This window comes from Marmota monax, unplaced genomic scaffold, assembly GCF_021218885.2.
Source record: "Marmota monax isolate L192 unplaced genomic scaffold, Marmota_monax_Labrador192_F-V1.1 WCK01_AAM20220418_F8-fsc00048, whole genome shotgun sequence".
In the NCBI taxonomy this organism is placed as follows: domain Eukaryota; kingdom Metazoa; phylum Chordata; class Mammalia; order Rodentia; family Sciuridae; genus Marmota; species Marmota monax.
The window spans coordinates 5,235,553-5,262,903 of record NW_026694895.1 but is presented as its reverse complement, the minus strand read 5'-3'; the positions used below and the strand labels follow the sequence as shown (position 1 = coordinate 5,262,903).

Here is a 27,351-nt window from a genome sequence, read left to right as displayed (position 1 = left end):
ACTGCCTGAGACCTGGGAAAGAACTGTGAAAAGGATTAGACGGAACAGTGACAGGCTTCTCCATGCCTATATCGACACCCCAATACATCAGGAATAAACCAGACAAGGGAGAATATTATTGGGAGAGAATATTACTGGGGATATGGACTCTATTCTAGCCCCCAGGATGCTGTGCCTCTTTTAAGGAGAATATGCAGACTTGGAAATTAAGCCCGTTTACTTATATAGCCAGAATTTTGGATCTTTCCTAGGCAAAGTCTACTTAACTGAATTTCCAGCCAAGTGAAGTCTAAGCAATGCCCACAGCCATATAAGACAGGCAGGCAGCTTACTTCTGCAGTAGTTGGAGAGTCAGCAGAGTGAAACAGAAGCTCAGGGTCTGCAGAAGGCCGGTAGGATCCATATCTGATTTAGATTGTCAGCCCTAGGCAATCTAAATCAAAATTCTCAGCCTTAGTTTCTTCAAAATTTAAAACTGAAGCTATAATTGTGAAATCTTTCTTATAGGATGACGTAGAGGATTAAGTGCTACTCAACAATAAGTTCAGTGCCTGTCACATGGATGAAGATCTCCCTAAACTCTGAATCTCAGGTAGCCCTTTTTCCAATTTTCTAGGCTTTGAGCAATTTCCAGGTTGACCAGGACTACCCAGCTTGTGGCCTTGGCCCTGGAGAGGATGTGAGGCTTGTTCCCCAAAATGAGCTTGTCTGCCCACCAGCACCTGAGTGCTAGGAGTTCTGCCTTAGGTAGTCAAGGTGACTCTGAATATTTGATTCTTTTCCATGATCTCCTATTATCCTCACTAGTGGGGAGAGTTTGGAGGTGTTCTGAAGAACTTCTGGGCAGGCCAAGTGTTTCTAGCGTACACAGCCCAGATAATTTACTCCATGTAGCCTCCATGACTAATTGTTCTGGATAGTGTGTGCCTTTCTGCTTTGCTCTTTGCAATAATTCTCTATAATCATTTAATCATTTCCATGCCACCTGCCCTTTTGGTAATTGAAAAAAACTCAGAATAATGCTACAAAATGCATAAAATAAAATACAATGGAAACCACTTATATTAAAATACAGTTATTAAAGTTAAAGAATTATAATCCATGTCTGTCTTTATTAACACACTAAATAATGAGGTAGCAGAAAATCAAATAAGTATTCTAATTTTGATATAGTAGTACATATAAATAATATTTTTAGACTTGATAATAACTGTAATAAACTATGAAAATATCTTTGATTTCTGTTCTGATGATTTCTGATGTTGATGAAGTCTTAGGTACTGTTACTTTTATGCTAGCTCATGGCCTATGTTCATAGTGAAGGCACCCACTAACCCATCAGGCATTTACACAAATAAAGATGCATTTTTCCCCTACTTGACTTCATGTACTACTGAATTCTCATGGGTACATATGATCAAAGTATGTGGATCCATGGCCAAAAATCAGAAAAACTTTATGAAGTGTTGTTAATTACCTGAGTTCTAAGTATGCTGTTAGATTAAATAGGAGATGTTTGTCTAAGAGGTGCGTGTTAAAACAGATGCTAGATACAAGTGTGTAAGCAAATGTATCTGCAGTGTCAGATGTACTATGTGCCTTAAAGAAAGTTTATTTTATGGAAATGCCTAAAGTATGGGGAACCATGTCATCCAGTGAGTTGGTCATAGGCCTTCCCTCTAATGGGCCTTGTGAAATGTGCAGACCACAAGGGCTTTCAGTTAGTTTTCTGATGGGCTCTGTGTGATAACTCTGATGATCAAGTCTACACTCTGATATCTATGTGGAGGCAAATGACTGAGGGTTATTTGTTTCTCTTAACTAATTAATTAATTAATTAAAATATTTTAATTCTTTGTTCTTTTTAGTTATACATGAGAGTGCAATGAATTTGACATGATTTCATTCTTCCTTATGCCTGAATAATATTCCATTGTGTATATGTACCACATTTTCTTTATCCATTCATCTGTTGAAGGGCATATAGATTGGTTCCATCACTTACCTATTGTGAATTGAGGTGCTACAAACATTGATGTGGCCATGTCATTATAGTATGCTTATTTTAAGTGCTTTTGGTATATGCGGAGGAGTGGGATAACTGGGTCAAATTATGGTTCCATTCCAAGTTTTCTGAGGAACCCTAATACTGCTTTCCAGAGTGATTCCACCAATTTGGAGTACCACCAGCAATGTATTAGTACTTCCCTGCCTCCTATCCTCACTAACATTTATTGTTACTTATATTCTTTTTTAAATTAATTTTTTATTTATATATGACAGCAGAATGCATTACAATTCTTATTACACATATAGAGCACAATAGCTGGTTGAATACAAAGTATATTCACACCAATTCGTGTCTTCCTACATGTACCTTGGATAATAATGGCTGTCACATTCCACCATCATTTCTAACCCCATATCCCCTTCCTTCCCCTCCCACCCCTTTGTTGTATCTAGCATTAGTCTATTCCTCCCATGCTCCCCCTCCCTACCCACCCTATGAATCAGCCTCCTTATATCAGAGAAAACATTCGGCATTTGTTTTTTTGGGATTGGTCAACTTCACTTAGCATTATCTTTTCTAACTCCATTCATTTACCTGCAAATGCCATGATTTCATTATCTTTTATTGCTGAGTAATATTCCATTGTGTATATATGCCACATTTGTATCTTGGTCTGTTTGGTTTGTTCCCTTGCTTTTTCATGTTGTTTGTGTGTCTACTCATCTAACAGTATAGATCTTAGGCAGAGTTTCTACCCTGTAGACTTATAGTGTCATTGAAGGTTTCTAGTATCTCACCATTTAAGGGAAGATAAATATTAACATAAACCAATGCAAAGAATATGCAACATTAAACCAAATAGTTCCTGCTATGACATCTACACTGTTTTCAGAATAAGCAGAAATAATGTGTTCAATTATTATCTACAATAAAAAGAGTAAGTTTTCAAAATGGAGTACAATTTTGAATGGTGCACAGGGAGAGAACAGAGGTGATGTAGGATGTGATGATTATGAGGAAAGATGAGAAAGGGTAGAAGTAAAAAATTTAAGGAAGAGTGAAATAGAGAAAAATAGAGATTGGCACTTAGCAGAAGAAAAGAGAGATAGATTTAAGGGAAACATAACTGATATATATATATATATATATATTGCATAATATATATAATAAAGTATAAATATAAAAAATTAAAAATAAAAGAATAAAAGAATACAAAACTGAAATATATGAATCAAACTTCCTAGTCCTCAAAAAACTGATCCATGAAAAATAACTGGTTTCAAAAATGTTAGAAATGATGAGAAAAAAATTATATGAATTGTGAATCATTAAGTTTACAATTAAGCAGAGAAAAGAAAAAATCTCAATGAAAAGTTAAAGAATTGCTTCTGTTTCAGTTCAAAAGATTCCCAGCTTCCTTCTTAGCAGTGTTTGGTGTGGTCGCCTAGAGAGGATGCTTGCTCCACCCTCAGGGTGGGGTTGCCAGGGTGAGAGAGGTAATCCCATAGGTGGAACTTCTGGAGGGAGGGTTTGGGCTTAAGTAGGTGCCAGGCTTTTTGCTGGATGGCAAAAATGCAGCTCCAGGACCCAGTAATTGCTGGGTTCCACTCCTTCGGTGGAGGAGCTAATTCTTAGTCCACCATGTCACCTGTGGACCTCAGTTTTCCTGGTCTCAGGTTCAGTCTCCACACTCAGTCTTTCTTGACCCCCACCCTTTGGAATTCTCAGCCAGGTGGGTCTCTCCCAACCAGTCCTGCAAGCAGGTGATTTGCATGGGGACTGGGAAAGCCAGCTGGGTTTCTGAGACCATTGTAAACCCCTCTCCACATTTTATTTTATCCTGGTCACTTAGGCACACTCTATGTCATGCAGTGTGGGTTTGCCAAGCCTGTATTTTGGGCCAGACTCAGGGTTGCATGGGCTGTGCTCCCTCGCAAAATCATCCCCTCCTCTGTCCTCCTCAGTCTGCCAGGAGAGATATGGTTTCTTTCCCATACAAGGGTATTGTGCAGTGTGTCTTTCAGTTTAGGTGCACAGTGTCTTTGATGGCTAAACTCTCCGTATTCAGACACGCCTCAGTCTTCTTGAAAATGTGGGTTTCTTTAATTCTTTTATCCATCCACTGTGCTTGTGGAGGAACCACTCTGGCTAGAGCAGCAGTGGCTGTGGAGCTGGAGTTCATTTCTTTACTGTATTATATCCAACCTCTTGAGTCACTGATCTGCTTTGAGTGTCCAATTTTAACTAGTAAATTCCCCCCAACCCACTTTTTTTCCCCCCACTCACCCACCTTGCTGAGAAGCTGCCTATCTGCCTTCTTGGATTCATGCCATAGAGCCACCAGGAAAGCAACCTGCTCTATTCTGCCATCTTGAAACCTCTGTTAATTTAGAGTAGGCTTTCAAACTTAAAAAGAAAAAAATCAAACCCAGAGTAATATATCAGTTTTACATTGTTACCCAATTTATGCACACACTTACATGCTCACAAATGACATACATTCATACTTATAACTGAAAGAGTGTCCCAAGATAATAACTTACTATGTGACAGGCATTTGATCTATTCTGTTCTCATCGGTTCTATTTTTTCATTAAGATGTGCTAAATTGATTTCGTGACTCACTAATGGGTTGGCATCCTCAGTTTGAAAAGCACAGATTCTGGGGTCTGAAATTAATGTATTACATTGCAAAAGCACAGCAGTCCTCTTTTCAAAATGAATTTTATGGGTCCTATGTGGGGCAAAGAGAGCCAGGGGGAAAATCCAGTGTTCCTCCTTTTCATTGACCTCTGGCTGTCTTCTCTATGCCTGTCTTAAGTAAGCATTTAGAAAGTTACCATGACTTCTTACACAAAGAGTCTGTGCTTTTTCCAAAAGAGCACTTTGATTACAAAACTAAGTCTTTTGTGTCTCGTGCTAGTGAGCAGCTGTCCAGATGCCTGCATTTGTTTTGGCATCCATGTGGTCTCCTTAAGTCTCTTTCACTGTTCTAAGTCAATCTGCCCATTTCAGTTTGCAAAATGGAGGAGTCTCTTGTCTTGGGAGGCCATGACTTCCTGCATGGATTGGGTATTACTAGTCCTTTCAATCACTCCTCTAGACTATGAGATCACATCCTCCTCATGAAAACAATCTTCCTGCTGGTGCCGCAAACTATGAGTCATAGGAGAGCCTTGTTGGACTGTGTCTGGAAAGGAGGTTCTCTGTCTTGGGGAAAGGAACAGACAATGGAGGATCCTTGAAGAAGTTATGGGAACACTCTTCCACTCAGTGTGTCAGCAAATTAATTGCTGTTTTTTGGTGTCACTACCTGGGCAAGTGGCTGTCTGCCCCTGAAAATTGTGGGAGGAAATGGTTTCTAGTTTCTTACCCATAAAACACCATAAACATCATGGATAATCTGATGAGGTTCTCTGAAAACAGTCAGCAGTGTCAGCTCAGAGGTTTCTAAATGTGCAAAGCTGTTAAACTGATCCAAAGACCACAGGAAATAGCTCCGACAAGACACAATATTTGCTCCTAGGTAATTTGGCTCCTTTTTCATTTCTATTATGGGATTTGCTTGTATGGTTGCTTGTGATTTATTCAAAGCCCATCTCAATTCAGTGACAGGAGAACAGGCATAACCTACCACATAACCAATTTATCTGTAAAGCCATTATCCATATCACTTAACTTTAATTAAAAATGTACTTTCCTTTTTGTATTTGGTTTAACACCCATTGAAACACATTTTAAAAACTAATTGTCTCCTTGAATGGAGAAAACTCTTTTCTACAACATTTTTTAGACACTAGAGGCTTTATTCATATTTACACTCAAATGACTCATAAATTTCTTTCTCCTAGGTCATTGGACTGAACTTGGCAGAAATTTGTAAAGAATATATATTGTGCTTATCCAATGTTGATCAATAATTTGCTTCCAAGCTCAGTGTGGCTAACTAGGTATGGGAAATGAACAACCACAGTGTAATAGCCTGAAGCCTCTGCCATTCCTAATGGTCGGAATCCACTGGAAGGCCGAGGATTAGTTGCTAGTATCATAAATTCTCTATTGTTTAGAGAGTCCTAAAGCCAGGCTCAGAGTTGTGTTAGTTTTTGACATGAGGGTGCCCTTGGGGATTGTAACCTGGGTGTGGACATTGTGAATAAAAGCAATCATTTTCATATGAAGTGGGGCAGCTGAGAAGAAAGGTAAATAGCAGCAGGTTAGAGATTCGCTATTTCATTGTAGTGAGAGTCAAACTTTGCTAAGTGTTCCCAGCAGGCTGGATCCTTGAGGTCTTGCAGATCTCCTCTCAGGAGCCTGTGCTCTAGTGACTCTTAGGCCTTGTCCATGTGTGGATCTGCATGAATATGTTGATGCCCTGAGAGGTACAAGCTGCTACTGGGATGGCTGCTAAAAACACATCATAAACATTCAGAGGTGCTTTGAAGACTTGAGAGATGAGAGAAACTTAGAAAAGATGGAATTTTAGTTGATGTTGCAAGTTGGATACTTGGGAACTTTGCTAGTGTCACAGGTTGGTTCTTCTGAGGCAATAATGAGGTAGAATTTTATGTGCAAGGTGTTTATTAAGGATTAACACCTGTAGAAGAGAGAAGGCATGAAGCAGGATTGGGTAGATGGAGAAATTGAAATGTGATATACCCATAAATGGGTGTAGGGGTGCATACCTCTAATCTCAGTGACTCTAGAGCTTGAGGCAGGAGAATCAAAAGTTTGAGGCTAGCTTCAGCAATTTAATCAGTGAGATCCTGTCTCAGAATAAAAAATAAAAAGGACTAGGGATGTAACCCAGTGGTAAAGCACCCCTAATTCAACCCCAGTATCCTCCCACTCCCAGGCCAAAAAAAAAAAAAAAGAGAGAGAAATGTGTTACAGTCATGACTAAGCTGTGACTAACACCAGGGGGAGCTCTGGAGTACATTTTGCCCATCAGCAGCTGCTCAGGTAGGGCTGAAATTGCAGCACTTCATACTCCTGCTTCAGTGAGTCACTAGTGTTGACTGCCTTGTCAGGGTGTGTCCTTGAGTCACACTTTGCAGCTGAGGCAAATCCTGAAGTAGCGGATATCTGGATAGCCGGGGCCTAGGTTGGAGGGGCAACATTTCACCCCTTCAAGGGGTTCTGGGTGATACATTTCCAATGTCTACCACAGCTAGTAAATCACAGTTGAAACTGAGTTTGGGTTCAGCTGATTCCAAAACCAAAGCCTTTTTTTTTTTCCTTTCCTCCCCTCCAGTCCCACCCTCCCTCTCTTCCTTCCCTCCTTTCTTTCTCCCTTCTTCCCTTCCACTAACAAATATTTATTGAAGACTTTCTTACATCCAAGGTACTGTCATAGGTACTGAGCACGCATTACCTAAGGTATTGAGAGGAAATGAAAAACAGGAGGAAAAAAACCTGTGTCCTTAGGATATTATATTGTAGTTGGGGGAAGGGGAGAGATAAATTGTAAACAAAGAAGTAAAATACACAGTTTACTGGATAATGATTAAGTGCTGTGCCTGAAAATAAAACATGGAAGGTGGAAAGATCTGTGTGTGTGTAGAGAAGAGAGACAGCATTATCTTGTGGAAGTGTGAGGATACTTGCCAAGCAGAGGAAGCGGCCAGGGCAAGGGCCTGAGGCTGGAGCATGCAGCCCCTTTATGTTTTTGTGGACAATACAGCATCCTGCACACACCTTGCACAGAATGCAGTGTTTCCAAACTTCACTCATTTGTGTACCCCTGGGATAATTTTTACAATGTTCCTGCACCATCTGTACTATTACTTAATTAGATTTTTATGTAATTAAATTCCCTTCTCACACTGAAGTACATTTATTTGAAAAGGTTTTATTTTGTAGAAATATATTAAAACTACTGCTATGATTCGGATATGATTTCAGTGTCTCCCAGTGCTTTATGTGTTGAAATTTAATCTTCATTGTGAGGTGTTAAGAGAGTGAAATTTAAGCAACTATGGTGTTCAGAGTTGGGAGGCCTATGGAGCGTAATAGGATTAGATAAAGTTATTAGGATGGCGTCTCCATGATTGAATTTTGGTGGCTTTATGAGAAGATGGGGAGAAATCAAGTAAGACACACATATACATATACTCCTACCATATGGTGCCTTGTGCTACTTTGGGGCTCTGCCAGCAGGAAGGTCATCACCAGATGCAGCCCGTTGACCTTTTACTTTCATAATTGAGCCAGAATAAACCTTTTTCCTTTGAAACTTACCCGGTCTATCGTGTTATGTTATTGGTAACAGAAAATGTACTAATACAACCACAAAAAAGAGAGCATAGGCTGTTTAATAATATCTTATGATTCCAAGGGGGTGAGACATCTTCCTTGTATTGGTAGAGATCCAAAGGCAAGCAGAAGACTAGGACAGTAAAACCAAGATTGGATGCCCTGATTGGAGGCTATTGCTGTGGGGAAGTTGTAGGGGGAATAACTAGAAGTGAAGCTTTCTATGTGATAGAGTATATTTGGCTTTCTCCTGTTGGCCCACATTGGAAATGGGGGAAAACTTGGAGAAGCTGTCAGTTATTAGTTGAGTCCTGGGCATTTTGGGTTCCTTGTTTATAGGGGTTATTGTTTGGCCTCCTGGCGTAGTTGATAGGAAGAGGGGTCTAACTTCCTACAAGTCTGGCTTGCAGAAAATAAGCTTGTTAGTTTGATGCTGTAGAAAATGGGTTGTTTTCCTGGGCTGGTTGCTGCAGATTGTGGGTCAGAATTTTATTCCTATATATGGTTCAGACATTATCCATTTGTATATTCAGTTTCTCATTTTATTTCCCTAAAATGAAAAACCAGTTGTCATTTGTTTTGCTACTTTTATTTTTAACATAATTACATGTAAGTAATAGCAGATGCAAGGAAACACATACACACATGCACACACAATTTTTAAAATAAAAATGTTTTCCATATGAAAACACAATGCAACATCAGGGATTAATCAAGAGGGATGTGATTTACTTTGGGTAAAATTAAATTGTAGGTACTCAGTATGTATTTATTTTAAACTCTCAGACTATAGGATAACCAGTATGTCCTAAATCTTGCATATATTTTCATTGAGTGTGTGTGTGTGTGTTTCTGCTTTAATGTTTCCTCATCACCTGGGAAGATTATCATGCCACAATTACTAAGTCATTCCTTGGTGAAAATTTGTCTAAGAAAATTTGTCCTAATTGATTGATGTTCGTTTCCCTGAGATCCCAGGACTTTTGAAGCAACAATGAAATGGAGTGGATTAATGCTTTGGGAAGCCAGAGAGATTGACTTTGGGTACTGGGCATTGGGTGTAAGGGACAAAAAGGTGACCATAAAAATGAATGGGTGACAGAGGTGAATTTTTTACAGGTTGTGGAAACTCAGATCCACATTCCCTGGGCCATATTATTCAAACTGGGGAAGAAATCATCACTTTTTATCAGTTCTATTTTGCCTGATCTTCACAAACACACCCTTTGTGTATATACATATAATGTGCTTATTCATTTAGTTTAATGCCATTTTGTGTTTATCTTTCCTAATTGACTGTGAAATCCTTGAGGGTAAATAGAATTAGTCTTACACATGCTTGAGCTCCCACCTATTAGTCCTAAGTTTGCCAAATAACAGATGCTCAATAAATGTCAATTAAACAAATTAGTAAAAAAAAAAAATCTTCAGGGCCTTTGCATATTTACCCAAAACATTGTGATTATAGTTCCTGAGCCTGGTGAAAGTAATGGCCAGCAGTGTCTGTGTCATTCTCCCCACAGAGTTCCACAAGCCAAAGCTCCATATTTACTCTGATGGTCAGGTGGAGGAGCTGAGTCCTTGGTGCCCAAACTCATGATTTAACATTATGATTTGTAGACATCAGGACAAAATGAAACACATTCTGTGCTTTCTGCCTGATGAATAACCCCACTTTTCAATTGTGGAGGTCTGCTTTTGGAAAGATAAGAAATGAGGCATTTGATGGAGAATTTTGGTAAACACTGCTGATACGCTCATAGGCATGGTTGGCTCTTTTGCATCTATCTCATTTTCATATTAAAGAACAAGAACCATACTCCCATATTTCTTTACCTTTCTCCTCATGGTTTCTCTTTTTGTTTTCTTCAATGCGTGGAATTGAACCTAGGTCTTGAGCATGCTAGGCAAGTGCTCTACTATTGAGCAATACTCTTAGCCCCTTGATAGTTGTGTTTTTGATGGCTTGGGAGGTCAAATTAACTGTATGTCCTGAATAACCTAAATATATATGTGTATATATTTCAATTCAATATAATTCAATCAGAATTGATATAGATCTAATTTAATAGATAAAATGTTTCATTGGTTTATATATTCCCATATTAAAGTTACTGTAAGAGATTTTCTAAAAAATTATAAATTTAAATTTTCATAAACCTTTACAATAATTAAGAAAAACACCATGAAAATGGCATTCTAAACTTGTTCAAATAATTTTGGCCATCCTTACTTATCTCAGCCTATTTAAATCCAGAAGTAGTAATTTTCCTTCTTTTTAAAGAAATAAAATAGATGTCAAGATATGCTTGATCAGCTGGGCATGGTGGCACACACCTGTAATCCCAATGACTCAGGAGGCTGGGACAGGAGGATTGCGAGTTCAAAGCCAGCCTCAGCAATGGCGAGGCACTTAGCAACTCATGAGACCTTGTCTCTAAGTAAAATACAGCATAGGGCTGGAGATGTGCTCAGTGATTGAGTGCCCCTGAGTTCAATCCCCAGTATCCCCCCTTTCCCCAAAAAAGATATGCTTAATCAAACATGCCAGTTTGCTGGTTAGTGATGAATTTTACAATCTAAAAGACATCAAAAACATCATGGTGGGATCATGCTCTGGGACCATGGGCAAATTACTTAATTTGTTGGAATTTGAGTAGCGTAAGGAAAATCTGGTTTCTCTTTCAGATATTTGGGTTACAGCACTTTTATGTCTGAGACTTACTCTGAAACACTTTAGCATACAAGTGTGGTTTTGGGTTTGTTGGTTGAGGTTATGGTAGATTAGTATTTAATCAGAATGGCTGTTCTCTATAGGCACTAGACATTTTGTTTAGAAGTATTATGAATACAGAAATCAGTTTTTGCAGGAGAAATTAATGTCTAGTTAATCGGCAGAATAGATTTAACCTTTAGTCACTCATTACTGAAATTAGCGGTATTTAGGATTGTGTGACTTTTCTAAAATATTTTAGAGATACAGTATTGCATAAAGAAGGTATACAGAAACTACCAAAACATGTACCCTTGGGTATGGAAAATGAGGCTGATTCATAAACAGTCCAAGTCCAGCCCTTAGTTTAGAGTATTTTACAGCTTATTTATTTATTTATTGGCAGTGGGTTAATAGAATCCTACCTGTGGTATATTGTCACATGTGCCTAGAGTGATCTTTCATGCAGGGTGACGATGGGGCACCTTAAAAGAGAGAACTGAGGCATCTGTAGGTAGCAGTTTGTGTGAAATGTTTTGCTAATCAATAGTGTTTAATATGGCAAAATTTGATCTGAGATTTACCTTCATTAAAATCAGTTTAAGTTGTTATGGTATAACTTTATTTGCCCACCTAGATTTTTTTAAAATTTTTTTTATTGGTTCTTTTTAGTTGAACAGTAGAATCCATTTTGACATACTTATGCAAGCATGGATTATATCTTATTTTAATTCAGACCCCAGTACTTCTCTTACCCCTTCCCTCTCCCCACCTATGTTCTCTTTCCTCTGTTGATCTTCCTGCCATTTACCAATAGTTATTTTTTAAAAAAATTAATTTCTTGAGGATGTACATGATGGATGGTGAAGTTCACTGTGGTGTATTCATATATGTACATAGGAAAGTTCCGTCAGATTCATTCCACTGTCTTTCCTTTTTCCATTCCCCTTCATTCCCCTTTGTCTATCCCACCAAACTTCTATTCTCTGGCTTCCTTATTGTGGATTTTCCACCTAGACTTTTTGATGTCTATCTCTTACCTTGTCAAAAAGAACCTAGGAGTTATGCATGACCAAATAAGCAACCCCTAAGTTTTAAAATTTTGTACTCAGTTTTGTTGTGTTTTAATTCACAAATCCTTTGTATCAGGGTGCAGAGAAGCAGACTAGTAGGAAACATGAAGAGAATTATTGCAAGGAGTTGTTTGTGTCACTGTGGGTTCTGGCAAGTCTAAAATCTAGATTTGTTCAGGAGCCGCAGTTTGAGCTCTCTAGCATGGGCTGAGGTTGCTGTTCAGAGGTAACTTCTTCTTCAGGGAAGCCTAGTTCTGCTGTTACAGCCTTTCAAGTGATGGAATCAGGCCCACTTGGATTTTCCAGAATAATCTCTCTTGTTTAAAGTAAACTAATTATGGACTTTAATCACATCTACAAAATGTCTGTACAGCAATGCCTAGATTAGTGTTTGATAGAAAAAGAGGACTATAGGCCGGCCAAGTTGACATATCAAAAACTATCATATCCTTTCTTGGTTTTACAGGTAGCCAAGGCAGGCTTAGTGCCAATCATTTTTGTCCAGGACCCCTGTAGTTCTAATTACAAAAGGTCACTGATTGTGCTTAGTCTCAGGGGAACTTTTTTTGGTCTCTTTCATCAGTTTTTTCATATTCATGATTTTTTTTTTTTTTAAAAAAGTGTTTCTAAAGAGATTATGCTAAACTACTTATCTTAATTCTAATGCTTTTTTCCTCCTTGAAAACCTGCTTGGACTTGCAAAATGACTCAATTCTCTGATGAAAAGGGGCATTTCTCTCGATACATTTTGCTGAGCAGGTGCCTCAGGCTTCTATACTCAATTCAGAGAAGAGACAGTATTGCAGAGCAAGGGGCAGTGTCAAGGCATGGGGCAAGTCCTTCCTTTTGAGCTCGGGGCCATAGGAAAATTAATTTGTTTGAACGTTGATAGAGGCAGTGATAATATTTCCCTTCAAGAATTTTTACATTGTTCAGAAATAGTTTGGGGAAAGTGTCTAGTACACGTTAAACTCTTAATACATAACTGTTGCTATCATTAACCAACAATTGTACACTTTGCTGTACTAAATGCCCTAAGCAATACACCTCCATGCAAATATAATCCAAAAAGCTAGAGTACCAGGCCTGGGGATGTGGCTCAAGCGGTAGCACTCTCTCCTGGCTATGTGTGCAGCCAGGGTTTGATCCTCAGTACCACATACAAATAAAGATGTTGTGTCCGCTGAAAACTAAGAAATAAATATTAAAATTCTCAAAAAAAAAAAAAAAAGCTAGAGTACCAAGAAGAAGGACACCTTGGTGTTAGGACCACCAACATAAATATTATCTCTATAAAAATGTCAAAGTTATAATATTGATAAAGACCAAAGGTTATTTATTATCCAATTAGTATTAATAAATCCTTCATCATATTGAATATTCCTTCCGTCACCTTTTGAGTTGAAGAATGTGTATTTATTACATTTACTAGCATTATTATTATTGGTCTTAAAAATGTCAGTCTCAAAAAATATCTGAGTCTGAATTTAACCACTGAAAGCCCCATTGCTACTGTTAACATGTTCATTGTCTTTTATTCACTCAGTATGACCAAGTTTGGGCTAATGTTATGTATATTTGATGTTTTATTTTAATAATTAACATATAGATGAGAGATAATAAAATAAGCCAGGCCTTTTGTAATTGGAAAAACTTAATTTCTCTTCCCCTAGATACAGCACATGTAAGCATTTTGAAATTCTGACTTTCTTTGAATCTAATATATTTCATGCTTCAGGCCCTAAGTGAGTTTTTGGGTTTGTGGCAGGGAGAAAAACCAATTGACAAGACAGTATTATACTATTTTCAAGAGGCATTATTTTTTTTTCTCAAAATATTTTAACCTTTATAGAAATATATAAAACAAATAAATTTAATGATATCAGAAGAGTTGTAATGTTATTGGGTTTGGGGATAAATCTTTCAAGACAGTTACAGCTCAAGATAAAGTCATGAAAACATTTTTTTGTTGTTGTCCCTTCTCTTCTGGAATTCTTACCCTAATTGATATTATTATCACATAGTTCTCATATTAGTTGTGTGGGGCAAAGTTCAGACCTTACAGGTTTCTAACCCACCCCTACTCAAAGAACAAAATGTGATCACAGAGTGCATATTTCAGTAGATTCCTCTTCTCAGCCATATCAAGAGCCCTCAGGTCTGGGGGTGTAGCTCAGTGGTAGAGCCTTGACCATGTAAAGCCCTGTGTTCAACCTCAAAATACCACAAAATAGAGAATCCTCCCTTCCCCATCCCTTTCTTCATTTCTTCCTTCCTGCTTCATGTTTTTAACAAGTATTGGCTTCATTAAGTATACAGCACCAAACACTTTACTTAGTCCTGGGGTATAGAGATGAAAAGGTCCTCCCTGCCTTTAGCAAGCCATTTTAGTCCATTTTCTGCTGCTATGACAGAATACCACAGATTGGGTAATTTATGAAGAAAATAAACTTATTTCTCACAATTCTGGAGATGGGAAAGACCAACATCAAAATGCTGCGTCTAGTGAGGATCTTTTTGCTGCATATGAAGTGGAGGACATGATTCAGAAAAGAGGACATAAGAGAGTGACAGGGCAGCAGCATGAGAGAGCTAAGGAGGTCAGATTTGCTTTTATAACAAGCCAGTCTTTAATACCATTGATAATGGTATTGATCCATACTGTTACTTTGGCAATTACATTTTAGCTTGAATTTTGGAGGTAACATTCAAACCTAGCATGAGCTCATAAAATAGTGGGAAGTAGACAGGGAGAGCATGGAACAACAATTTCTGTAATGGACATTTGCAAAAGGAGCAGAAAGCTCTGAGTTCTTCTGGGGACATCTAGGAATATCAGGAGGTGGTTTTTGAACTAATTCTTGGAGGAGCAATAGGAGTTTGCCAGGAAAATGAGGGGAAGGGTGTATGTGTGTGTGTGTGTGTGTGTGTGTGTGTGTGTTAATTTATGTGTATGAAATGGGAGACTCAGACCTTCCTGCTGGAGGAAATTTACATGCACAAATTTCAAAGGGTTAAAATAACTCTAAGTGGGAAACTTCCCATCATTCAAACTTTTATAAAATTTCAACAAAGGGATGAAGTGATAGGTATTGTTTTGTTTAGTTTTACACACTGGGGTTTGAAGCCAGGGCCTCAAGCATGCTAAGCAAGTGCTCTACTGCTGAGTTACATCCTCAGTCCTTTTGAGACAGGTTCTCATTAAGTTGCCCAGGCTGTCCTAGAACTTGTAATACTCCTGCCTGGTATCAGAGGTGTGTATCACTGTGCCCAGCTAAGGGGCAGGTTTTTTATAGTTTGAGATATAAGGGGAAAGAGAGAAAATTTTAAGTATAAATGTGTGGAGGAAGAGAAACTGGTACTTTATTCTTTAATGGAGACTGTTGAGCAATTTTAAAGAAATAAGATCAAATTAGTCAATTGGTTGTAGAAGCTTGATCAGAGGTGGTTAAGAATAAGAGCAAATCACGCATGGTGGCACATGCCTGTGATCCCAGCAACTTGGGAAGCTGAGGCAGGAGGATCACAAGTTCAAGGTCAGCCTCAACAACTTAGTAAGGCCCTAGCAAATTGTTGAGAATGTGACTCGAAATAAAAAAAAAAATAAAAAAGGCGTAGAGATGTGGCTTAGTGGTTAAGTGCTCCTGGGTTAAATACCCAAAGTACCAAAGCAGGGGGAAAAAAAGAAAAAGAAGTGGATATTAATTAACAAATTCATTCATCATTCAACAAATGCTTGTTTAGTATTTATAATATCCCAGGCCTGGAGGATATTGAAGTGTGTACTAATTGTTCTTTCACTCACGTTGCTTATAGGCCAATGGAACATTAGACATATAAACAGTCTCTTTTCATATTATTCAGAATTTCTCTTTTGTAGATGCAATGTAGTATATGTGAAAAAATCTTTGGGTCAGACTGGCCAAGGTTCAAATCTGGCCTCTGTAATTTTCAAGTAAAGAGTCATTGGGCAAGTTACTTGTCCTTGTTACTTGTTATTAATATGGCTAAAATAGGAGACAGCTATTTATATTTCAGGGCTTTCATGAAGATGAGAAGAGAAAACATGCAAAGGGCTTGGAACAGTGCTGGGCATCCTAGTATCATCTCTAGGCTGCCGGTTAGAGCTAAGGAAGAGTGAGAGGATAGGACAGGAGCTGAAGTGGGCTCGCCCTGTGGTGTATGTAGGGTTCATCACTGCTAGCGAGGCCAATACAAACACACTGCTGCCTTAGAAAGATTCTCTCCTTTCCTCCTTGTTTCTTTCTGGCTCTTGAAACAAGAAGCAGTCTTAAAGGCAGGTTCAGGTATGCTCAGTGTGGAAGTTTCTGTAATTTATCTTCCAGAACATGCATTGTCCCCTCTTCTTGATTTCTCCACTCCCAAAGTTGGTGAACTTTGACTTTAGCTTATCCAGGCTTCCCTGCTACAGAAGCTGTGTTCTACCCAGGGGACAGGGGATGACTATCCTTCAATTCAGATTAGAGAGCTGAGTTGAAGGAGACAAGAGTCTAGTATATTAAGAAAATCTAAAGTGGAAAAAAAATAAAGTAGAAATGACCAATGGTCACAGGAAGAATATGGTAAGAGAACATCACTCATTTGAGGAGAAGGGCTTCAGACTGGTCACCCTTTCCCAGCATTTTCCATTTCAAAACCTCAGTAATTGATGATCATCAACATTCACAATTTTGAGTCGGTAGTATAATCTCAGCATCTGCAGAATGAGAAGCCATTGAGCACAAGTTGCTCTGTAGGTGAATAGTGCCCACCTGACAAATGAATGTGACCCAGAGACTACCTATAATTGTTCTTTAAATGTGGCTTTCACAATAAAGAAAGGTATTCTATATAAAACAATATCATGTCTTCTACCTGAGGATGAATAATATCTCAAAGACAGTTCTTTTTTGGAGATTGCAGTCCAGGGAGTCAAGAATGTCTTCCAGAGTTGCCACGGCAACCTCTCTCTCTTATGACATGAAGGAAGATAGAGGTCATGTTGGTGGGCTGTTTAAATGTTGCTCTGATCATGTTTTTTATTTCCATGGGGGAAAAGAGAAAAAGGCAATAGGCAGGGAGAAAAAAAAATAAGAATAGAAAAATAAAATACAAGAGGCAAAGGGATTTCTGTGAATGATTTTCTAAATAGATTTTGTATTGAAGGATTCATATTAATTCAATTGGATTTAAAGTCTAATAAGAAAATCCAAAATGAAATCTCTAACCTTGAAGGCGTAATGAGTGTTCAAGTACAAGATGACGCAATGGCCTCTTTTTATATTGTGGAGAGGGACTTTAAAGTAGATTGCAAGGAAGAGAGAAAGGAGGCTATAAAAGCCGTCACTTAAGATTTAAACCAAGGGTAAGAACAGGCTTTCTTTAAATTAATATAGCTTCTTTTGGTGACTTCTACTCACTTTTTGAACCTGCAGTTTCGAATTGTATAAAACTTCTGTTAAATTAGAGAATAGGGTGGTACAAGTCAGGTTCAATCAGAAAAAGAGACACAAAAACATAGCTGAACAGTACAACTAGTACACTTGGAATGAGTGTACCAAGTTTTGGGAAAGCTAAAGAATAAAGAGGATAGAGAGTCAAGGAAACAGAAGGATGGAGATGGAGAGGTAAAGAAAACAGAGCAACTACTCAGCCATTAACAAAGCAGGAACTACATCCTTCCCACCTTGTGGCTGGAGGGACAAAGAAAGAAAGCAGTGGCATGGGCCTTCAGGGGCTGTGGCAGCTCAGCTGTGACCACAGCAGGAGACTGAAGAAAAGACATTTGGAAATGCCATACATTATATACAAATCAGGGTGTTGGCCTTCTCCCTTCCTCTTGGCTATTTTCCAGTTTCCTATCAGAGTCTCCTACTCACCAAACCTAATGAGAAGCCAGTTGTTAAGGGAGTCTGGGGAGTATTTGCCAGGGACCAGCCTCCTGCAACACAGAGCAGAGGAAGGTTGCGGAGGAGAACTTAGAGACAAATGATCAGCAAAGGGAGCAAGGGAACATGAGAGAGTTATGGACTAGTGAAAAGGCTGACCTGTCAAATATTTGAAAAAGAATGTGGATTTATTATTCAAAATGCATACCACATTAAACATTTTTGTTTAGGGTGTATGAAGACACGAGTGGTGTGAATATACTTTGTATACAATCAGATATAAAAAATTGTGCTCTATATGTGTAATATGAATTGTAATGCATTCTGCTGTCCTATATAACAAAGTAGAATAAAAAAATTAAAAAGAAATAAATAAGAAGGCTGGGACCTTGAATGTAGAGTCCAGAGACTCTGAGTCCTCCTTTCTGAAGTACAAACTGCAACTCAATTTTAAGAATTGATCAGAAAATGGTCAAAGTTGAGTTACAAGAAAAAACAAGCAGAATGTAGCTGCCAGCTCTGTGCTAGAACCCCAGAACATCAGGCTCAGGAGATCAGTTTGGAATCTATTACAGCATCTTTTGGACAATCGGTGCAGTCACCATCTTCACCCAGCCTTTTCTTGAACTGCTGTAAAAGTAAGTGATGTCTTCCTGAGGCAACCCAGGCCATTTTCCAACCTCATTGTTAGCAAAAATTTCATTATACAGAACCCAAACTGGGATTTCTGGAGTTTACCCTCCATTGGACTCTGTTTTGCTCTCTATAGTGATACAGGAATTATCCTTTTGCTCCATCACATGCCTTCAAACATTAAAAGGTGGAAGTTAAGTGTTCCCGACCTTGACCTTTTTCAGGCTAACCATCTCTAAAATTCTCTACCAGTTTCTTCTATCAGAGTGCCATTGACTATTTGGATTGATTTTTCTGAGATCTTTATTAAGTGTCTTATACTTGATACAAACCTAAAGTTCACCGTTTTGATGATGCTTTATCCTAGCCTCTAATGAATTAGAAGCCCAATCTCTCATCTCTTGGGTTAACTTGCAGTTCTATTTTTTTTTCAGCTAGTCTGTTTTTCTATTGGTCTTCTGGGGTAGGTTGTGTGTTCATGAATTGTGGGGACTGTGTCTTGACTGTTTTTTGTGTGTTTTACCTACTACAATGCTGAGGACCATAAGTATATCAAGGCAGTAAATGGAAAGAATAAAAGGTAACCTATTGAACATCATGATCTGACACTTTGCTCTCCATGCTTATATCTTTCCTCAGGATGCTCCTCTTTACCTAGAATGACTTTTTCCTTTTATTTTTATGGAGACACCCTCCTTTGAGATTCAACTTAAATATCATGTATCTTCTTTAGCTTTTCTTAGCCTTTCCCTCTCTCCAAATCTCTCCCTCTAAAACCAGAATATATTCTTCCATTTTTGTATTCTTATGACAAGTATTTGTTCTGTTTTGTAGAAAGTTACCTCTGGTTTTAGAGTTATATAGACTTATGCTTGAATCCCCTCAACTTAGAGTTTAGTTATGTATTTTAGTTTTTAGTATGAATTTTAGGATGATAATTATTTCACTGAGTTTTTGAAGACTTAAATGTAATAACAATGTTGACAACTTTGATGGAAGCCTGGGCACTCAATAAATTTTTATCTATTGTTATTACATTTATGTCCTTGTATTTTAGTTTTGTAGGTATCTTTTCTATATGCTAGATTTTAATTGAATCTTACTTTTGCATCCCCATAATAAAGTATTACCAAAGAGATATTGAATTAAGTTGTTTTCTTTTCATTACACAACTACCTCTGTGGTGCTGAATAGTCTCCATCTGCATTGTCCAATATGGGACAGATTAACCACACGTGGCTAGTTATATTTAAAGTAATTAAAAATAAATATAATTAAAATTTAGTTCCTTCATCAAACCATATCTACATGTAGCTGGTGGTTACTGTATTAGACAGTGAAGGCTTCGAACATTTTCATAATCACAGAAATTTATAGAAAGAACTTTCTAGATTGTTATAGTACTGATCTGAACTCAAGATCACCAGCTTCCAGCTTCCTTTCTTCCTGTGCTTCTAGCAATTCAACTATGGATCAATTTCACTTTTAGTAGTCGAGCCATATGACTAATTCATGTGCAATCTACATCCATTAAAATCCCCAGGTACTTTAATTTTTTTTCTCTAGGTGCTCTCATAATATTGTGAAAATATGATGATATCAGACACTGACAACTTTTTCGGTAAAATGCTTGATCCTAGACATTTTAGGCTTAGAGGACCATGTAGTCAGTGCTGTTTTAGTGTGAAAATAGACATAGAAACTATTTTGAGGGATGCAAGTGGCTATGTTATTTACAACACCAGAGGGTGGGCAGTAGGTTTATGTCTCTAATGTCTTAGTTCATTCAGCTGCTTTTACAAAATACTATAAATTGGATAGCTTATAAACAATACATACCTGTTTCTTACATTTCTGGAAGTTAAGAAATCCAAGATCAAGGCAGATTTGATGTCTGGCGAGGGCCAAACTTTTTTCAAAAAAATGGTGGTGGGACTAGAAAACTCTTTGGGCTTCTTTCATGAAGGCCCTACTTCTATTCATGAGGGCTCCTCTCCCTTGACTTAGGCCCCACCTCCTAACACCACTATATTTTTTATTAGACTTCAATGACTAGACTCTGGGAGCACACGAATGTTCACATCATGATGCCTGGTCTATGCTTATGGTAATCACTGTTTCCTGCTGTAGTAATGTAGCCAAGCTTTGGCCTCATTCTTCCCTTTTTCTTTTATATTTCTGTAAGTCTACCTCCTAGCATTCTTCTGTTCTTTCATTTTTTCCAGATTGGAGATAACCCAATCACAGTTGGTACTAGGGGCCAACTCTTGTTCTCAAAGATTTCATCAGAATTCTGAAGGCTTACACAGTTTCCAGAACGTAAGCAAATATTAAAAAGTTCTAACACAAAACGTTGATCATCTGCCATGTGTTGTTCAAGCCCATTACAGCAGTTAACTCATACTCATTTAAATCTCATAACAATCCCACTTTACTGATGAAGAAACTGAATTACAAAGAAATGAAGGACTCACCAAAGGTGATATGATATCTAAGTGGCTAAGCAAGGAACTAAATATGGACTATCTCCCATTATTAGTCATTGCACAGGCTTGTTTCCCTGGCTGCCCCCTGTGTCCTCTCTCTTAACCTCCCCTCTTGTCTTTTTTTTTGTTTTGTTTTTAAATTGTGGTGCCAGGGATTGAACCCAAGGCCGTTCAATCCCGAAGCAAGCACTCTACCAACTGAGCTATATCCCAGTCCACCTCTCATCTTTAATCCAAACACTTCCTCTTTTCTTCTCCCTCCTCTTGCTGACTCTGAAGCCCCCTTACCTAGACCTAGGGCATCAGTGTGAGCCCTTCAAAAAGCCCTTATTTAAAGAAGGTAGGGAGAGTTGCTTTATTCTAGTAGCTTCTCCCATGGTGAACAAAGCTAGACTTTTTGGAGACTCCCTCTGGACACAGTTTCAGTTGTTTCCCTTCTCCTTTCAGCAGCATTTGATATAAGGGCCACTTTTTTGCTTCTTGAAACCTCTCTTCCTGTTCCTTGTGACATCACAACTTACCAGTGTTGGGTCGGGCTTTCTCCACCTTTTCTGAGCTTTCTTTCTGTGATCTTTAAAGGTTGGTTCTCACCCAGACTTACTTTTTCCTTTCCTCTGGGTGATCTTTCAGGTCTAGGGCTTCAACTACTATTTACTTGCAGATAGTTCCCTTATCTTTAAGGGAACTTCAATCTTAGCAGCTGCTGAAGCAACTTGTTCCTCTGGATATCTCATGGGCACATACAGCTCAACATTTCTCCAGCAGAAATAATTATTTGCCCTCTTAAGCCTGCTGTTTCTCTCGTATTTCCTTCTTCTTTGAATACATTTTTAAGCTAGAGGTCTTCAAGTCATCTGATTCTTCCTCAGATAGCCCTTCCAATTACAAAGTCCTGGAAATTTCTAAATACATTGGGAATCACTTTCAAATACCCCAACTTCTCATTCTCCTCACTGCCACTTGCCTGCCTGCCTGTATTTGTGCAACTGTGTCATAATTGCCTTTCTAGAGACTAGTCCTTACCATGCAGCCTGAGTGGTCTTCCATGAACCATGTTATTCTCCTGCAGAAAATGCTTCAGTAAATTCCCTGCCGCTTCTGAAATTAAGTGCAAATTATTTTGGTTAGTCAGCAAGACCCTTCATGATCCTCTCTCCTCTTAACTCACTAGCACATCAGTAAGTGCTCTTCCTCAACCTGGCTTCTGTCATGCTGACCCAACCCGCTATGTTTAGCCTTAGAAAATTTTCAAAAACATTTTATTTTTGGTTCACCCGTAATAATTATATGTATTAATGGGGTTCTGTAAGATATTTCAACACATGCTTACGGTATATAATAATCGAATCCAACCTTCATTTATTCACTGTGCCCCTTGACATCCTCTAGTAATCACTATTCCATTTTCAAGGAAACATTAAAAAAATTTCCACATCTGAAAGTGAACAAGGATTCTTGTTTTTTTACCTTCATGTTCTTGGATATAGGAAGAATTAATTTTTTCCAAACGGTCATACTATTAAAGCACTATACAGAATCAATGCAATTCCCATCAAAATTCCAATGATATTCTTCATAGAAATAGAAAAAGCTGTCATGAAATTCATTTGGAAAAATAAAAGGCCCAGAATAACCAAAGAAATTCTTAGAAAAACAAAGCAGGAAGTATCACCATAACAGACCTTAAATTATACTACAGAGTTATCATAACAAAAATAGCATAGTACTGGCACCAAAACAATCAAGAAGACCAATGGAACAGAATAGAAGACACAAGAGAAAATCACACATAAATGCAGTGACTTCATACTAGACAAAGACATCAAAAACATACACGGGAGAAAAGATAGCCTATTGAACAAATGGTGCTGGAAAAACTGGAAATCCTTATGTAATATAATGAAAGTTAATCCTTATCTCTTTTCTCACCCTGCACAAAAATCGACTCAAAGTAGATCAAAGACCTAGGAATTAGACTAGAAACTTTGAACTTACTAGAAGAAAATGTAGGCCCAACACTCCAACATATTGGCTCAGAAACTGACTTCCTTACCAAGATTCCTACAGTACAGGAATGAAATAAAAAGTCAATAAATGGGATAGCATCAAACTAAAAAGCTTCTTCACAACAAAGGAAACAATCAAGAACAGGAAGAGAGAGCCTACAGACTAGGAGAAAATCTTTGCCACCTGCATCTCAGATGGGGCATTAATTTCCAGGATATTCAAAGAGCTCAAGAAACTTAACACCAAATAATCCAGTCAATAAAAGGGAAAAAAAACTGTATAGACACTTCTCAAAAGAAGAAGTATGGTCAATAAATATATGAAAAAATGTTCAACATCTCTAGTAATTAGAGAAATGCAAATCAAAATTACACTAAGGTGTCATCTCACTCCAGTCAGAACGGCAAGTATCAAGAATACAAGTAACAGTCATCTAATCCTAGAGGTTTTGGAGGCTGAGGCAAGGAAGATCAAGAGTTCAAAGCCAGCCTCAGCAATTTAGTGAGGTGCTAAACAACTCAGTGAGACCCTGTCTCTAAATAAAATACAAAACAGGGCTGGGGATATGGCTCAGTGATTGAGTGCCCCAGAGTTCAATTCCAAATACCTCCTCCCCCTCAACTGCCAAAAAAAAAAAAAAAGAATACAAGTAACCATAAATGTTGGCAAGGATATGTGGAAAAGGGTACACTCATACATTGCTGGTGGGACTGCAAATTCAAAGGATTTTAAATCGGCATGCTAGAATGATGCAGCCACATCAATATTTATAACAGTATAATTCATGGTAGCTTAGCTATGGAGTCAAGCTAAGTACCCTTCAACAGATAAATGGATAAATTGTGATATATATATATATATATATATATATATATATATATATATACACAATAGAATAATACTCAGCCATTAAAAAAGAATGACTATGGCATTTACTAATAAGTGGATGGACCTACAGACTATCATGCTGAGTATAATAAGCAATTTCCCCAAATCAAAGGTTGAATGTTTTCATTGATATGTGGAAACTAAACCACAGTAAAGTGGTGGGGGGAGAAGAATAAAAGTTGGTAAATTAGACAAAGGGGAAAGACTTTTAAGAAAGACAGTGAAATGAATCTGACATAATTTTCTTAGATATATACATGAAAAAAACATAAGTGAACCCCACCATCATATACATCCACAAGAATGGGGTTCTAATTAGAATAAGATATAATCTATACATGTATAATTTTATCAGAATGGTTTCTACTCTCATATATAACTAAAAAGAATCAATAAAAAACACTTGTCCTTTTGTGTTTGGCTTATTTCACTTAACACAATGTCCTCCAGTCCCATCCATTTTGTTGCGAATAATAGGACTTTATTCTTCTTTATGACTGAATAATATTCCTTCGTGTTTTCTTTATCCATTCATCGATTGATTGGCATGAGCCCTAGAATCTTTGCATGTGATTTCTTCTTATCACGGAGCACTTACTTTCCCCTTGCTTCTTGTCCTCCTGGCTAATCCCTGCTCATTCCACAGGTTTCTATGGGGATAGGGATGTGTGCTTAATATTGCTTTCTTTACAAAGCCTCCAATAACTTCTGTAAGCCTTCATAGTTTCTTCAACTAGGGTTAGGAGCCTCCTATCTATGCTCAAAGCACTCTGTACCTTTATTATACTATGTTAGGGAGCTTGTCTCTCCCATAGAGCAAACTCAGTGAAGGATAAGAGGATTGATTATAGCCTTATATACTGTTATAGCCCTAATGCCTTTGTACAGTGCCTGGTAGAAACTGTGAAAATATTTTTTTTTGGTTGAAAATATCATCTGGGTCTGGGAAGCCTGGGCCTGGGCTCCACCAGCTTTCTGAAACTGCAGCATCAGATGCAGAGTCAGCTGATGTCAAATCCTGAGATGCTGTCAAAGTCATGGAGAACTGTCTGGTCCAGGACATGATGTCTAACCCTGACCCAATGTTCCACATGGTTTGGCTAACCCCCAGATTCAGCAGTTGATGGCAGAATCTGGAGGTGAGAGCTACATGTTCTCCAATCCCAAGTTGATGAGGCAGATGATGCAGCCTTACAGAATCTATCCATGATGCAGAAGACAATGCTTAACTGGCCAAGCCCTGAGCTATCGCAAGAGCTTCCTAAGAGGCTATAATGCCCTCTGCTGCACCTACATAGATATGCAGGAGCCCATGTTCAGTGCTTCCCAGTAGTGGGTTGGCCATAATCCCTCTTGTTTCCTGGCTGAGAACTTTAGCATCTCATCCCCCCAGCCTCTGAAGACTGAGAATATACAGCTTCTCCTTAGTCCCTGAAGCCCCTTTCCTCCCTCGCCCCACGAGGCCACTAGGTGCCAGGTAGAGGGTCTTGTAGAATTGGACACAAGCCAGATGCACCTGACAGTCTTGACCTATTTGGGATCAATGCAGTTTACCTGAGGTCAGAAGTGCAGGGACTCTTTCAGCAGGTCTTTGAGAACCCTGGCTAATGCAGAATGTGATCTCACCTCCTGTAAGTGCAGACTAGAACCCCAAATTTGATGTATTCATATAGGAATATAAGAAAGTTATGTCTGAGTCATTCTATTATCTTTCCCATTTCCAGCCCACTCACTTTCCCCAACTCCACTCAATCCAATCAGGTAGCCTTATCTTCTTTACAGATGCTTATTAGCAGCTCATGTAGAAGCTCCAGCTTTTGACTGGATGTAGAAACTCACAGGTGCAGGTGCCAGAGTGAGATTTCAGCAACAATTGGAGCAGCTCAACTCCATGGGCTTCATTAATGGAAGGCCTTCCTGCAGGCCCTGATTGCCACTACCTAAAGACTCCTGGGCTTCCGGCTCTCTTAATTTCGGAGTGCATGCCTCCTGCTTTTCTCATTCCTCAATGCCAGAATTTAGCTCCTCTGTCAGACTCTACTGTCTGTAGCTTGTCATCCCTTCTGTCTTCTTCCTTGTCCTTCCCAAATAGCAGGGTGATTTAGAGGCATGGGTCTCAACCCCATGGATTCTAAGACATTTGGTTTTACTGATACATCTCTTATAAAATCTTTGCTCTTAGTCCTCTTTGAACAGAGCTATTTTAACAGTTTTCACAGTTCATGTTAACATGCCCCAATTCCTTGTCTTATTTCACCTTTTTCAATCTACAAATTTCTCAGTGGCTGTGCAGAATCAAAGGAGGAATGGACTGTCTGATTTATTGGAAACGGCTCTCCCATCTGCAACAATAGGGTTTTGCTTTTTGGTGTTTACTTTTGTTAACTCTTTCCCTTCTTCTTCTTCCCTTACTTCCTCCTACCCAGTCAATCAATGCTAGGATTTGAAATTCTGATAGAGGAAGAGATAAACCATTCTATGATTTTCCTCACCAACTTCTATTCAGGTCACTTTATCTAACACTTTTTCATGGGCTCTGTTGGGAAAATGCCTTTCTTCCCCGTCTGAAAGGGGAGATGGGACACAGTCCTCTGGATGGAATTAACAAGCTCCAGAATATCCTAGTAAAGAGGGGTGCAGAAGAGGAGGGAAGGAACCTTTTTCTAGAAGAGTGGAAATGGGGTGAAGAGCCTGAGAAAAAGACTTGGAAATTGGAATTGATAGTGGATGCACTGATACCCCTTTTAGGTAGGAGAATTCAGGCCTGGGCCTGGCAGAGAAGAGCTAGAAGTGCTGATGAAACTTGAATTGAAGAAAAGGGCTCAAAAAAGCTAAGCCATAGGGCCCCATAGGGATCACATTAGCTCCTTGTTATGGTCTGGATATAAGGTGCCCCCAAAAGCTCATGTGTGAGACAATGCAGAGATGTTAAGGGTCAAAATGGTTGGATTGTGAAGTTGTATCCTAATAAGTGGATTAATCCACATACTGATTTACTGGGTAGAAACTGGGCATGTGGGGTGTGGCTGGAGGAATCATTGGAGGTTTGAATTTGGAGTTTATATTTAGTCCTTGGTGAGCAGAGTTCTCTCTTCTTCCTCATTGCCATGACCTGAGCTGCTTTTCTCCACCATGCCTTTCCACCATGATGTGTGTCTCACCTTGTGCCCAGAGATGTAGAGTTAGCCAATCAGGAACTGAACCTTTGAAATTGTGAGTCAAAATAAACCTTTCTTCCTCTCAATTGTTCTTGTAAAGTATTTTGGTCACAGTGCAAAAGAAGCTGATTAGAGGACTCATATATAAAGATATATGCCTTTGTGTGCACATGTGCACAACACACACACACACACACACACACACACAACACACACACACACACACACACTTCCATGAACCC

General features: G+C 38.6%; 1 pseudogene; it reads left to right on the top strand.

Moving 5' to 3' along the window:
- Positions 1 to 25,597, top strand: part of LOC131423505 (ubiquilin-4-like) — a 64,098-nt pseudogene extending 38,501 nt beyond the window's left edge.
- The last annotated feature ends 1,754 nt before the right edge of the window (positions 25,598 to 27,351 follow it).